The following is a 13,235-nucleotide window of genomic DNA, read 5'->3' as shown; positions in this document are numbered from 1 at the left end:
GGTGGATTTTTTTGGTTTTCAATCAATAATGACAAACCTCCTGGCATTGACAACTTAGTGAAGATGTTAGCTGACTCTATAGCCACTCCTAGCTGTCATATATCTTTGATCTGAGCCTAGAGGAAGGTGTTTTTCCTCAGGCCTGGAGGGAGCCTATCAGCCTGCTACCAGCTTTAAGCAAACTGTTGGATTTTTTGGTGGACCAAATACAATGCTATTTTTCTGTAAACAAATTAACAACAGACTTTCAGCATGCTTATAGAGAAGGGAACTCAACATGTACTGCACTGACACAAATGACTGATGATTGGTTGAAAGAAATGTATAATAAGAAGATTGTTGGAGCTGTACTGTTAGATTTAAGTGCAGCCTTTGATATTATTGACCATAACATGTTGTTGAGAAAACGTATGTGTTATGGCTTTTCAACCTCTGTCATATTATGGATTCAGAGCGATCTGTCTAATAGAACTCAGAGGGTTTTCATTAATGAAAGCTTCTCTAATGTCAAACATGTAAAGTGTGGTGTACCACAGGGAAGCTCTCTAGGCCCTCTACTGGCATTAAACAAAGCTTGTGTGTACATGTATGCTGATGATTCAACCATATACTCATCAGCAACCACTGCTAATGAGGTGACTGAAGCCCTTAACAAATAGTCGCAGTCAGTTTTGGAATGGGTGGCCAGTAATAAACTGGTCCTGAACATCTCAAAAGCTAAGAGCATTGTATTTGGTACAAATATTTCTCTAAGTTCTAGACCTCAGCTGAATCTGGTAATGAATGGTGTGGCTGTTGAACAAGTTGAAGAAACTAAATGACTTAATGTTACCTTAGATTGTAAAGTGTCATGGTTAAAACATATATATATATTTAATGGTTGTAAAGATGGGGAGAGGTCTGTCCATGATAAAGAAATGCTCTGCTTTTTTGACACCACACCCCACAAAGCAAGTCCAGTAGGCTCTAGTTTTATCTTATCTTTATTATTGTCCAGTCATATGGTCAAGTGCTGCAAAGAAGGACCTACTGTAGTTAAACTGCAGTTGGCACAGAACAGAGCCACAAGTTTTAATGTACATTGTAATCAGAGGGCTAATATCAATACTTTGCATGCCAATCTCTCTTGGCTAAGAGTTGCGGAAAGACTGACTGGGTCACTTCTTGTTTTTTTTTATAAGAAACAGTAATGTGTTAGAAATTCCTAATTGTTTACATAGTCAATTTATACACAACACTGACACACACACGTACCCCACCAGACATTCCAACAGGGGTCTTATCACAGTCCAGAACAAATTCAAGGAAACAAACAGTAATATACTGAACTCCCTTCCATCTAATATTGCGCAAGTAACCAGCAAACCTCACGGCACAATGCCTCTCCCCTATCGACCTACTTGTTGTATGTATGTGCTGACATGCATGTGCATCTGATAGATGCACAAACATGCGCACTACATGTTCATGTTTTTTAAATTGTGAAGTATTTTTATGTGACTAAACGCAAGTCTTTTTGATTTATGTGTTGGAACCCAGTAAGACTGGCTGTCGCCATAGAGATGGAAGGTAGTTCCCTTGCAATCATGGCTCTGTATATTACTGTTTGTTTCCTTGAATTTGTTCTGGACCTGGGGACAGTGAAAAGACCCCTGTTGGAATGTCTGGTGGGGTAAGTGTGTGTGTCAGTGTTGTGTATAAGTTGACTATGTGAACAAGTTGGACTTTTTAACACATTACTGTCGGCAAATGGGGATCCTAATAACATCAACAAATAAACCGAGCGTCATTCTGCTGCGCAACAGTATATAGCTTCCTTCCACAAGAGCTCACCCGGGAGTCGATTTCAGATCCTCTGTCTTGGAAACACAAGTGACCTTCATCTTGATACATCTTAGCCAGCTGTTCCACCGAAAACCTAGCAATTCGGGAGTGTGGGGATATTTCAACCTGAGTGAATTTAACCAACACAACTCAGTTGCACATGCATGATCAATTTGAGGCCTGTATTCAATATAACTAGTAGGTTACTATTTCGGGACACAAATTCTAAGAAGGATCTGATTAGAGTAAATATCGCTATCATTGAAAACGTCTTCCGTTGGCAGTGGGCACATTTTACACCACAACTTAATATAAAGTGTTACAGTGTGATCAAAGTCAAAACTGCTAAAGTAAAGGATACCAGAGAATGGAAAAGGAAATTGCAAGGTCGTTATAGGATTTTCAGATATTGCTGAAGACACAGGAATTAGAAGTGAAGGTGTTGAAGTTAGTTATTCTAATCATGAGTCATTTTTGGAGATTCATATACTTGTTTCAAACACATGTTATTTTAATAGTAGAAGTTACTGTGGCTGCTACAATTAAAAGCTGAGTCATTACTTGTGAGTGTAATTTAGAATGGAGGAGAGGAAATGGTACCTAAAACACACACACAATTAAATATTCCTTCTCTGATGAGAGCCAGGAGCAATGAGAATATTTTATTGGCAGAGCTGTGGTACACTACCACACACAGGATACACACATATGTGCACCCACGTGAGTGCAAGCACACAAAGATGTGCGCACAGATACACACACACACAATCCACCACCACTCCCCACACACACATGGAATAATATGTACCAGAGCCGACAAGGTGAAAAATATTTCGCTGTGCCCACAACATCAATTAGAGATGACAACATGTAAAGAGTGAAGATTTATAGGTGTCTCCAGGTGATTTGTTGACCACACATACATGGCGAGTAACCTTGGATAAGACCTGCAGAGTTACATTGGCTCCTGAACAATGCCCAAGGCCATATTGTTTGACTTCACAGGCTAATCATGCACTCTTCTGGCATACATTAGACCCGGGTTTGAAACCAGATGCTCACACTTGCAGTTCAGTGTCTCAATCTAAATGTCAGCGCGATTGACTGTCCACATGCCAGACTCTAGACTCAGGTGGTTCGCCAGCATTAATCAGGTTTTGATTGCATAATCAAGACGACTCATGTAGATCTCTCTCATAACTGAGTATACCACATATTAGGAACACGTTCCTAATATTGAGTTGCACCCCCCTCCATCCTTTTGCCCTCAGAACAGCCTCAATCCGTTGGGCTATGGCCTGTACAAGGTTTCGTAAGTGTTCCACAGGGATGCTGGCCCATGTTGATTCCAATGCTTCCCACAGTTGTGTAAAGTTGGCTGAACGTTCTTTGGGTGGTGGACCATTCTTGATACACACGGGAAACTGTTAAGAATGAAAAACCCAGCCTGCGTTGCAGTTCTTAACACAAACCGTTGTGCCTAGCACCTACTACCATATCCCGTTCAAAGTCACTCCAATCTCGTGTATTGCCCATTCACCCTCTGAATGGCAAATGTACACAATCATTTTATTCAATTGTTCCAAAGCTTATTTAACCTGTCTCTACCCCTTTATCTACACTGATTGAAGTGGATTTAACAGGTGACATCAATAAGGGATCATAGCTTTTCACCTGGATTCATCTGGTCATGGAAAGAGCAGGAGTTCTTAATGTTTTGTATACTTAGTGTATATTACATCTGTAAACATGCACACCCGTACACCCACACAAACACACACACAAACACAACGCAGATTGACAGTATTTCATTAGATGAAGACGAATGGGGTAGTTAGGTAGGTTTACGTTGTATTTTGCTGACCAAAGCCCTTTGCCTGAGCTGCCATGTTGTTGTGGTCTGTGGTCCTGTTGATTCGGGTTCCAGCCTCACCCCAGCCCAGCGAGGAACAAGGCCCTAGGGGAGGACATGTGTTGGCCAAATGTGCCCCCAGTGAACTACAGGCAGGCTGCTAAGGCAGCACGCTGACGCTGCAGCTCCGCTACATCTCATGAAAAAGAAAATAGTGAGGAAAGGAGTAGTGAGTTATAAGTTAGCCAAGTTCCACTGGATAAAGTAGCATAGCTGCTATATGAACAGTGTTGCTAGGCTAGTGGTTTGGTGATAAAGAGCCTTACTTATGGTGGTTCTGTTGACTCAGTTGGTTAAATAAGCAGTTAGAAGTTAGCCAAGAGACACAGAATAGTTGCTCTACAGCCAAAGTGATGCTAGGCTAGGGATTTTGTGACCTTATAAGGAATTTAGTTGTCTGCTTGGGTATGGTTGACTGGGACCCCACACATGTTTTTCTGGGAAGGAGTGCGGAATCAAGGATCAGTTAGCCGAGCGCCACTTTGAGGTAATATAGCATAGTTGCTGTACTGTTAATATTTTGCTAGGCTATCAACTAGCTAGCTTGCTACATCTCATAAAAAAGCAGAGAATTAGTAAGGAACCATGGAGCAGTTAGCCAATAGCCATTGAAATAGGATAGCATAGTTGCTATACAGCCAAAGTGTTGCTAAGCTAGCAGTTTGCTGATGACCTTAAAGGAGGTTGGTTGTCTGATTGGGTGTATGGTTGACTGGGCCCCCACCAATATTTTCTGGGTAAGGAGTGAGTAACTAAGGAACAGTTAGCCAAGAGTAACTGTGAGAAGGTAGTCTAGCATTTGCTGGTGACCTGGGTCTAAGGGTTTTGACTAGATGGTATACAAAAGTGACTTTTTGTAGCAGATTAGGAGAACTTAGGCAGCAGGTCAGGAGAATTAACATAGCAGGTTAAGATAATTGGGTTAAGGTTAGGAAAAAGATTAGGGTTAGCTAAAAAGCAAAGATTCTCCCCGAACATGCAACTTTTGACTTCAGTTTGACATAAGCTGCATCCCATCTAGCCATGACCGGATCTGAGGCGCAGTTAGCAATTAGCCAAGAGACAGTGTAATAGCTTAGCATAGCTGCACAGTCAAAGTGTTGCTAGGCTAATGGTTTGGTGACCAAAATTCAGAGCCTTTACTCATAGTGATTCTGATGACTCCGTTACTAGCAGTTAGTCAAGAGCCACTGGCAAAGTATTGTGCAGCATTGCTGTTCGGCCAAGGTGTTGCTAGGGTAGTGGTTTGCTGGTGAGCCTACAGGAGGTTGGTTGCCTGCTTTGGTGCATGGTTGACTAGGACCCCACCAGAGTTTTTCCTGGTTAGGCCGTGTGGTCAGCAAAACAAATCTGGGCCTTATGACTTAGTTCTGAGGACGCAGTTGGTTAAACCATGCTGTTTGCAACACCAAGGTTGTGGGTTCGATTCCTGCATGGGGGGACATGTGCACTGAATATTCTGTCTGTGCATCTATTTGCATCAAATTCTCAGGGTAGTGGATGCTTGACCGGCATATATATATATCTGGGGAACGGTGTAAAACAATTTCTGGAGTGCTAAACATTTCCACGAGCACAGTGGTCTACATCATTGAGAGAAGAAAATAAATATGGAACTACCCAGACTCTGCCAAGAGCAGACCGTTCGACCAAACTGAGCAACCGAGCAAGAAGGACCTTGGCCAGGGAGGTGACCAAGAACCCAATGACCACTATGACAGAACTACCGAGTTCCTTGGCTGAGATGGGGAACCTGCCAGAAGGACAACAGTCTTTACAGCACTTCAACAATCTGGGCTTTATGGGAGAGTGGCCAGACGGAAGCCACTCCCGAGAAAAAGGCACATGACAGCACTCCTGGAGTTTTCAAAAAGGCAAGTGAAAGACTCTCAGAGCATAATGCAAAAAAGTCTGTGGTCTAATGAGACCAAGAAATTACTTTTTGGCCTGAATGCAAAAAGCGATGTAGAGGAGGTGGTAGATAAGTGATGAGATGTGCCTGGTTTTCTCTAGAGAAAACCAGGCACATCTCATCACTTATCTACCACCTCCTCTACTGTGAAGCATGGTGGTGGCAGCATCATGCTATGGGGATGCCTTTCAGCGGCAGGGACTGCGAGACTGGTAAGGACAGAGGGAACAATGAATGAAGCCAAATACAGGCAAATCCTTGATGAGAACCTGTTCAGAGTGCAAACGACCTTAGACTGGGGTGAAGATTTATGTTCCAACAGGACAATGACCCCAAGCATACAGCCAAAGCAATGCTGGAATGGCTTCAGAACAAGAATGCGAAAGTCCTTGAGTGGACCAGCCAAAGCCTAGACTTTAATCCCTATTGAAAATCTTGGGAAAGACTTGAAGATTGCTGTTCACCGCCGCTCCCCATCTACTGTATTAACAGAGCTTGAGAAAATCTGCAAGGAAGAATGGGGAAAAAAATCCCCAAATCCAGATGTGCAACGCTTATACAGACCCAAACGACTCAAAGCTGTAATCGACGCCAAAGGTGCTTCTACAAATGATTGACTAAGGGGTGTGAATAATTAGGCAAATGAGATATTTCTGTGTTTCATTTTCAATAAATGTTCAATCATTTCTAAAAACATGTTTTCCCTTTGTCATTCGGAGGTATTGTGTGTAGATAGTTGAAAATGTATTTTGAATGATTAACACAACAAAATGTGGAACAGTTACAGTTAAACTTAGGAATAGGGATCTGCTAGTCAAATATCAACTGTGATCCATGCACTGCCTACTGTATTTATTTTACCTTTTATTTAACAAGGCAAGTCAGTTAAGAAGAAGTTTGTATTTACAATGACGGCCTACCCCACCCAAACCCTCCCCTAACCTGGACGACCCTGGGCCAATTGTGTGCCGCCCTATGGGACTCCCGATCACAGCCGGTTGTGATACAGCCTGAGATCGAACCCGGGACTGTAGTGACGCCTCTAGCACTGAGATGCAGTGCCTAAGACCACTGCGCCACTCAAGATCTGTATATACTGTACTTCTGGACTTGTGAATATCGGGTCTTACCATTCATTCTACTCTGAGCGGACACTGTTAGACATGAAGATGGACCTGTTCGATTTTGCTGACGTGTCGGGGTCCCGGCGCAGAGGGATCGGCTATTTCTGCCTATACTCTCTCAGGAGGAAAACGATGGTGACGTCAATATGGCGAGAGCAGTGTCCCGCTGCGCAACAGAGTCAGCCCTACCAAAGTAAACATGCGAGCCATCGATGTTCAAACTGAAAGAGACAAGGAGAGAGGGGAGTCTTTCTCTGCTTTCCTCTGCCTCTACAACTCCTGTGTGACCACCCAGTGCCAAGAATAGGAGCAGGCTTATAAAAACGTCTCATTCACGCACGCACGCATGCACACACACACGCCAATGTCTCCCCCGGGGAGCAAAACATTTGCATGTAGGAGCAGTGTTTCTGGCTTTGTGACTTTGGACATGGGAGATAGCTAATCTCTCTCATGGTCCCCGGTCTCAGAGAGATGTCATACACTACTGATTTATGATGGTGTCACCTGACAAACCTCAGGCCTCTAGGAAGTGTGTGTTTGTGTGTGTGTGTGTGTGTACATGCGCATGCATGTGTGCGCACATATGTGTAGAATGTGCATTTGCGTGTACTGCAACAGGGATTGGCATGTGTATGCACTGTATGTGTGCATGCATTTGCGAGTGTATGTGTGCCCGCAGGTGGCATGCTGGTGTTTGTGTCCCAATGATCAATCATTCCCCTAAGTACAGTATATGGAGGATCCAGAATCCAGCAAGCGAGTTTCTGCATTTAGGCCTTAATCCTACTCTGGAGGTTCAAAGAAGCCCTACTCTGGCCAAGGGAAAACAATTAAAGGAATTGTCAGGCTGTGGGGGGAAAGAGTACCAAGAATGGTTTGAAAAGCACCCAAAGTTATTTTTGCATTCCTTCTGGAGAGCTGAGAGTAGTATGGTAAGGTGGTTTTGGGAAAGACGTGTGTCTCCGGGCTGGAGATTATAATTTTTTTGACTCCTTTTCTCCCCAATTTCATGATATCCAATTGATAGTTACAGTCTTGTCCCATCGCTGCAACTCCCATACGGACTTGGGAGAGGCGAAGGCCGAGAGCCATGCATCCTCCGAAACACGACCCTGCCAAGCCGCTCTACTTCTTGACACACTGCTCGCTTAACCCGGAAGCTAGCCGCACCAGTGTGTCAGAGGAAACATACCATACAGGTGGCAACCAAAGTCAGTGTGCATTGTGCCCGGCCCGCCACAAGGAGTCGCTAGAGAGCGATGGGACAAGGACATCCCGGCCGGCCGGCCAAACCCTCCCCTAACCAAACCCTCCCCTAATTGTGAGCTGTCTCGCTGCGCCACTCGGGAGGCCGGCCTGGAGATTTGATGAATTCCCCTCACCACTTCTTTCACTCTCCTGTGTTTGTTCCTTTCTAGATGATTACACACGCTGACAGGCAATGGTGTGGGTGGGTAGAGTGGGTGGGGAGTGTGGCCTGGCTGTCAGCGGTGGGGTGTGTGTCTGTGTCGTTTCTCTCACGGTATGTGTCTGTCTTTCAATCTGTCTGCCTCTGCGCTGCAGTAGAACCGAATATGTAGTCTCTGTATCAAGAATGTATCAAACTCCAACAGTCTCTTACTCTGAACTTAAGTATCAGACCTTCCCCTATAACATCAGCATTCACTTTCCACACTGCCCAAATGCACTCACGGGTGTAGCTAGGGGAGAGGAGGGTTTCGGATAACGTGTTTAGCCTGGTCTAACCACACTTTTGAGCCACTGCCAAGTGTTTCACTCACTTGGGATGGAGCCGCCATCACTGGTATACTGTATCAACAACTGGAGACCGCATTCAAGGTAACCTACTCAAGTTCACATACACTGATGGACCGTCTATATCTGGGTTGCATCCGGTTATATGGACCAACATCACATGTGCACTAGCAGTCAGTGTGCACAGGGAGCAGTGCAGCAGCGACAACGTCATCCAAAAACATGGCAGACATGGTTAAAAATATACAATCTCAATACTGTATCTTCGGCTGTGAGTGATGGAATTTTTTGGCCTCAGAAACAACTATTTGAATAATTCAATGGGATGTTTTGTGCGCAACGGTGATGTCTTAAGTGTCTTATTAGAAGTTTTCGGGGTCTGACTTCTCTATGTGGCCGTCTATGGAGATGTTCTTTGCGGGCTGGGTGTCAGTTAAACTGAAGTACCGAAGCAGACCTGTAGGAGCAGTCAAAGCCGTGCTCAAAACCGCCTAGAGCGGAACCCTGGCCTCTTGGCTGTCATACACTGCCTGGGCTGTATGTGGGAGAAGGAGAGGATTGGTGAAGGGAAAAATATGGAAAGGGGATGGAGAGGGAGAGGGAAAGTGTTGGTGGGTCACTGAAGCTGGGCTAATGGGCTTCTCTTGTCTGGAAGGATGACTGTAAATTGGAGGAGCGGGAGAGGGGGGTGAGAAGGAGGAGTGGGGAAGTGTGTATTTTCATTTGCAAGTGTGTATTTTTTAAAATGTATATGCATATGGGAGACACATTTAATGTGTGTGTGCGCTTTTAAGAACATAAATCATAATGTATTTGAATCTATATATCTGTATGTGTGCGTCATGCGCGTCCATGTGTGCATGTATCTATGTACAATACATTCTGAAAGTATTCAGACCTGTTGACTTTTTACACATTTTGTTACGTTACAGTCTTTTTCTAAAATGTATTAAATTGTTCCCCCCCCTCATCAATCTAGACACAATACTTTTATTTGTATTTATTTATTTCACCTTTATTTAACCAGGTAGGCCAGTTGAGAACAAGTTCTCATTTACAACTGCGACCTGACCAAGATAAAGCAAAGCAGTGCGACACAAACAACACAGAGTTACACATGGAATAAACAAACATACAGTCAATAATACAATAGAAAAAGTCTATATACAGTGTATGCAAATGAGGTAGGATAAGGGAGGTAAGGCAATAAATAGGTCGTAGTGGCGAAATAATTACAATATAGCAATTAAACACTGGAGTGATAGATGTGCAGAAGATGAGTGTGCAAGTACTGGGGTGCAAAGCAGCAAAATAAATTAAATAAATAAAAGTATGAGGATGAGGTAGTTGGATGGGCTATTTACAGATGGGCTATGTACAGATGCAGTGATCTGTGAGCTGCTCTGACAGCTGGTGCTTAAAGTTAGTGAGGGAGATATGAGTTTCCAGCTTCCGTGATTTTTGCAGTTTGTTCCAGTCATTGGCAGCAGAGAACTGGAAGGAAAGGCGGTCAAAGGAAGAATTGGCTTTGGAGGTGACCAGTGAAATATATCTGCCGGAGCGCGTGCTACGGGTGTGTGTTGCTATGGTGACCAGTGAGCTGTTATAAGGCGGGGATTTACCCAGAAAAGACTTATAGATGACCTGGAGCCAGTGGGTTTGGTGACGAATATGAAGCGAGAGCCAGCCAACGAGAGCATACAGGTCGCAGTGTTGGGTAGTATATGGGGATTTGGTGACAAAACGGATGGCTCTGTGATAGACTGCATCCAATTTGCTGAGTAGAGTGTTGGAGGCTATTTTGTAAATGACATCGCCGAAGTCAGGGATTGGTTGGATAGTCAGTTTTACGAGGGTATGTTTGGCAGCATGAGTGAAGGATGCTTTGTTGCAAAATAGGAAGCCGATTCTAGATTTAAGTTTGGATTGGAGATGCTTAGTGTGAGTCTGAAAGGAGATTTTAATACCCCATAATGACCAAACAAAAACAGCTTTTTGGACATTTTTGCAAATGTGTATTACTAATAAAAAACAGAAATACAACATTTACATTAGTATTCAGACCCTTTACTCATTACTTTATTGAAGCACCTTCGGCAGCGATTACAGCTTCGAGTCTTCTTGGGTATGACCCTACAAGCTTGTCACACCTGTATTTGGGGAGTTCCTCCCATTCTTCTCTGCAGATCCTCTCAAGCTCTGTAAGGTTGGATGGGGAGCGTCGCTCCACAGCTATTTTCAGGTCTCTCCAGAGATGTTCGATCGGGTTCAAGTCCAGGCTCCTGCTGGGCCTCTCAAGGACTCCTGTGTTGTCTTGGCTGTGTGCTTAGGGTCCTGAGCGCCCAGTTTGAGGTCCTGAGCGCTCTGGAGCAGATTTTCAGTAAAGATCTCTCTGTACTTTGTTAGGTTGTTCCGTTCATCTTTCCTCGATCCTGACTAGTCTCCCTGCCGCTGAAAAACATCCCCACAGCATGATGCTGCCACCACCATGTTTCCTCCAGGTGTGACATATGGCATTCAAGCCAAAGAGTTCAATCTTGGTTTCATCAGACCAGAGAATCATGTTACTCATGGTCTGGGAGTCCTGTATCTGAGAGTGTGTGTGGGTGTGTGTGTGTTTGCATTTAACCACTACCAGACCTACTCCAGATGTGCAACAGTTGGACCATCTGGACAGTGCACACTCACCAGGTTTGGGCTCCACAGATGGACAGTGACAAAAAGTCCCGGTAAAGAACAGTTCACACATATCGTCAGCCCTTCCTCTCCCTTTCTCATCAGGTCCCAACCACCTCAGTGATAAATGCTAAGATACTTAAATGGATACCACCAAGTCTCTCACCATTCAACACAAACCACGACCTGGGTGTCAAGGATAAGTCAAACATGGCTTTCTTCTATATGGACTCGACAACACAATACTTACAGTGTAAGCTTTAATGTAAACACGCTGTTTCACTGCACTAAAAATCATATTGTAGACTTACTGTATACCCCTGTTAACTATTTTGAATGAAAAAGTCCTGCCGTATAAATGAGGTCAGATTCCTATTAGACCTATGAGATGGATCATATTGGGGATAAAGGTATCTATATGATACGATATGATAAAACTTCACTCTTACCCAGCTAGCAAATTATGTTTGGTGAGCGTGTGGTTGTCCTATGGTTATTGATCCCACAACCTTTGGGAATGGTGCAGGATAGTTGCTTGGCTTTGGAACATTCTCAGCACAACCTGACAAAGAAAAGAAAATACAGTTGGTATTTCAATACTTTAGCCGGCTCACCAGGCTCCCGCGCCTCAACTGGCTCCTCAGGCTCCCACACATCAGCGGTTTTGCGCCCTCTCGGGCTTGTGTGGTGGAGGAGATCTTCATGTGCTACACTCAGCCTTCTCTCAGCGTACTAAGTTGGTGTTCTGTTGATATCCCTCTAGTGGTGTTGGGGCTGTGCTTTGGCAAAGTGCATCGGGTTATATCATGCCTGGATTTCCCTGTCCTGGGGTATCGTTGGACGGGGCCACAGTGTCCCCCCCCCCCCCCCCCCACCCCACCACCCCACCACCCGTCTCATTCTCCAGTATCTATGCTGCAATAGTCTATGTGCCGGGGGGCTAGGTTCAGTTCGTTATATCTGGTGTAATTATCTGGTGTCCTGTGTAATTTTAAGTAGGGTCCCTCTAATTCTGTCTCTCTCCCTCTCCCTCCCCTCCTGGGGGAACCTGAGCCCTAGGCCAATGCCAGGACTACCTGGGCCTGATGACCCCTGGCTGTCCCTAAGTCCACCTGATTGTGCTGCTGCTCCAGTTTCAACTCTTGTGCCTGTAGCTATGGAACCCTGACCCGTTCACCGGACGTGCTACCTTGTCCCGGATCTGCTGTTTTCGACTCTCACTTGCTCTCGCTCTCGCTTTTTCTCTCGCTCTCTCTCGCTACCGCACCTTCTGTCCCGACCTCTGAATGTTCGGCTATGAAAAGTAAACGGACATTTACTCCTTAGGTACTGACCTGTTGCACCCTCTACAAGCACTGTGATTATTATTTGACCCTGCTGATCATCTATGAATATTTGAACATCTTGAAGAACAAACTGGCCTTAATGGCCATGTAGTCTTATAATCTCCACCTGGCACAGCCAGAAGAGGACTGGCCACCCCTCAGAGCCTGATTCCTCTCTAGGTTTCTTCCTAGGTTCCTGCCTTTCTAGTTTTTCCTAGCCACCGTGCTTCTACATCTGCATTGCTTGCTGTTTGGGGTTTTAGGCATGATTCTGTATAAGCACTGTGTGACATCTGCTGATGTAAAAAGGCCTTAATAAATACTTTAGATTTTATTTAAATTTTGGTACTTCATTCATAACATTTTCTACAGGTTTCCTTATGGTTCTATTAAGTCATGTTCTCAAATTGTTCCAAGAACGTGAAAACTTTTCATAAAAACTACAAGAAAACTTTAGTAACATTCAGAGAACGTTCTAAGAATGTTAATTACAAAAAAATATACATTTTGTTCTCAGAATCGATTAAACTCTCTCTATCCTCCATCTTGTTAAGTGTGTTCAGGTGTGATGGCAGTGCCCACTAATTGGCCACACCTAATCTTAATGAGTGCTTGTTTCCTTTGAAATGGAGTGTTTGAATATACTAAAAATAACAGCTTTGTATGCATTAAAAAACATGATACGCTAGCGCCATCCAGGTGGT

At 44.2% G+C, this 13,235-nt stretch overlaps 1 protein-coding gene across 2 annotated transcripts in view; it reads right to left on the bottom strand.

Moving 5' to 3' along the window:
* n6amt1 (N-6 adenine-specific DNA methyltransferase 1) overlaps nucleotides 1-12,030 on the bottom strand; it is a 41,468-nt gene extending 29,438 nt beyond the window's left edge. The window contains exon 1 of one of the 2 annotated variants that reach the window (XM_029668607.2): nucleotides 11,656-12,030. The gene's annotated coding sequence lies outside the window, so the exon portion shown is untranslated. The remainder of the gene's footprint in view (nucleotides 1-11,655) is intronic. The other variant, XM_029668597.2, reaches the window with a different exon arrangement.
* Nucleotides 12,031-13,235: the final 1,205 nt, after the last annotated feature.

The sequence above is a fragment of the Oncorhynchus nerka genome, linkage group LG2 (assembly GCF_034236695.1).
Source record: "Oncorhynchus nerka isolate Pitt River linkage group LG2, Oner_Uvic_2.0, whole genome shotgun sequence".
Taxonomy (NCBI): Eukaryota; Metazoa; Chordata; class Actinopteri; order Salmoniformes; family Salmonidae; genus Oncorhynchus; species Oncorhynchus nerka.
Note: the sequence above shows the minus strand (reverse complement) of the source record. Positions and strands in the feature narration are given on the sequence as shown.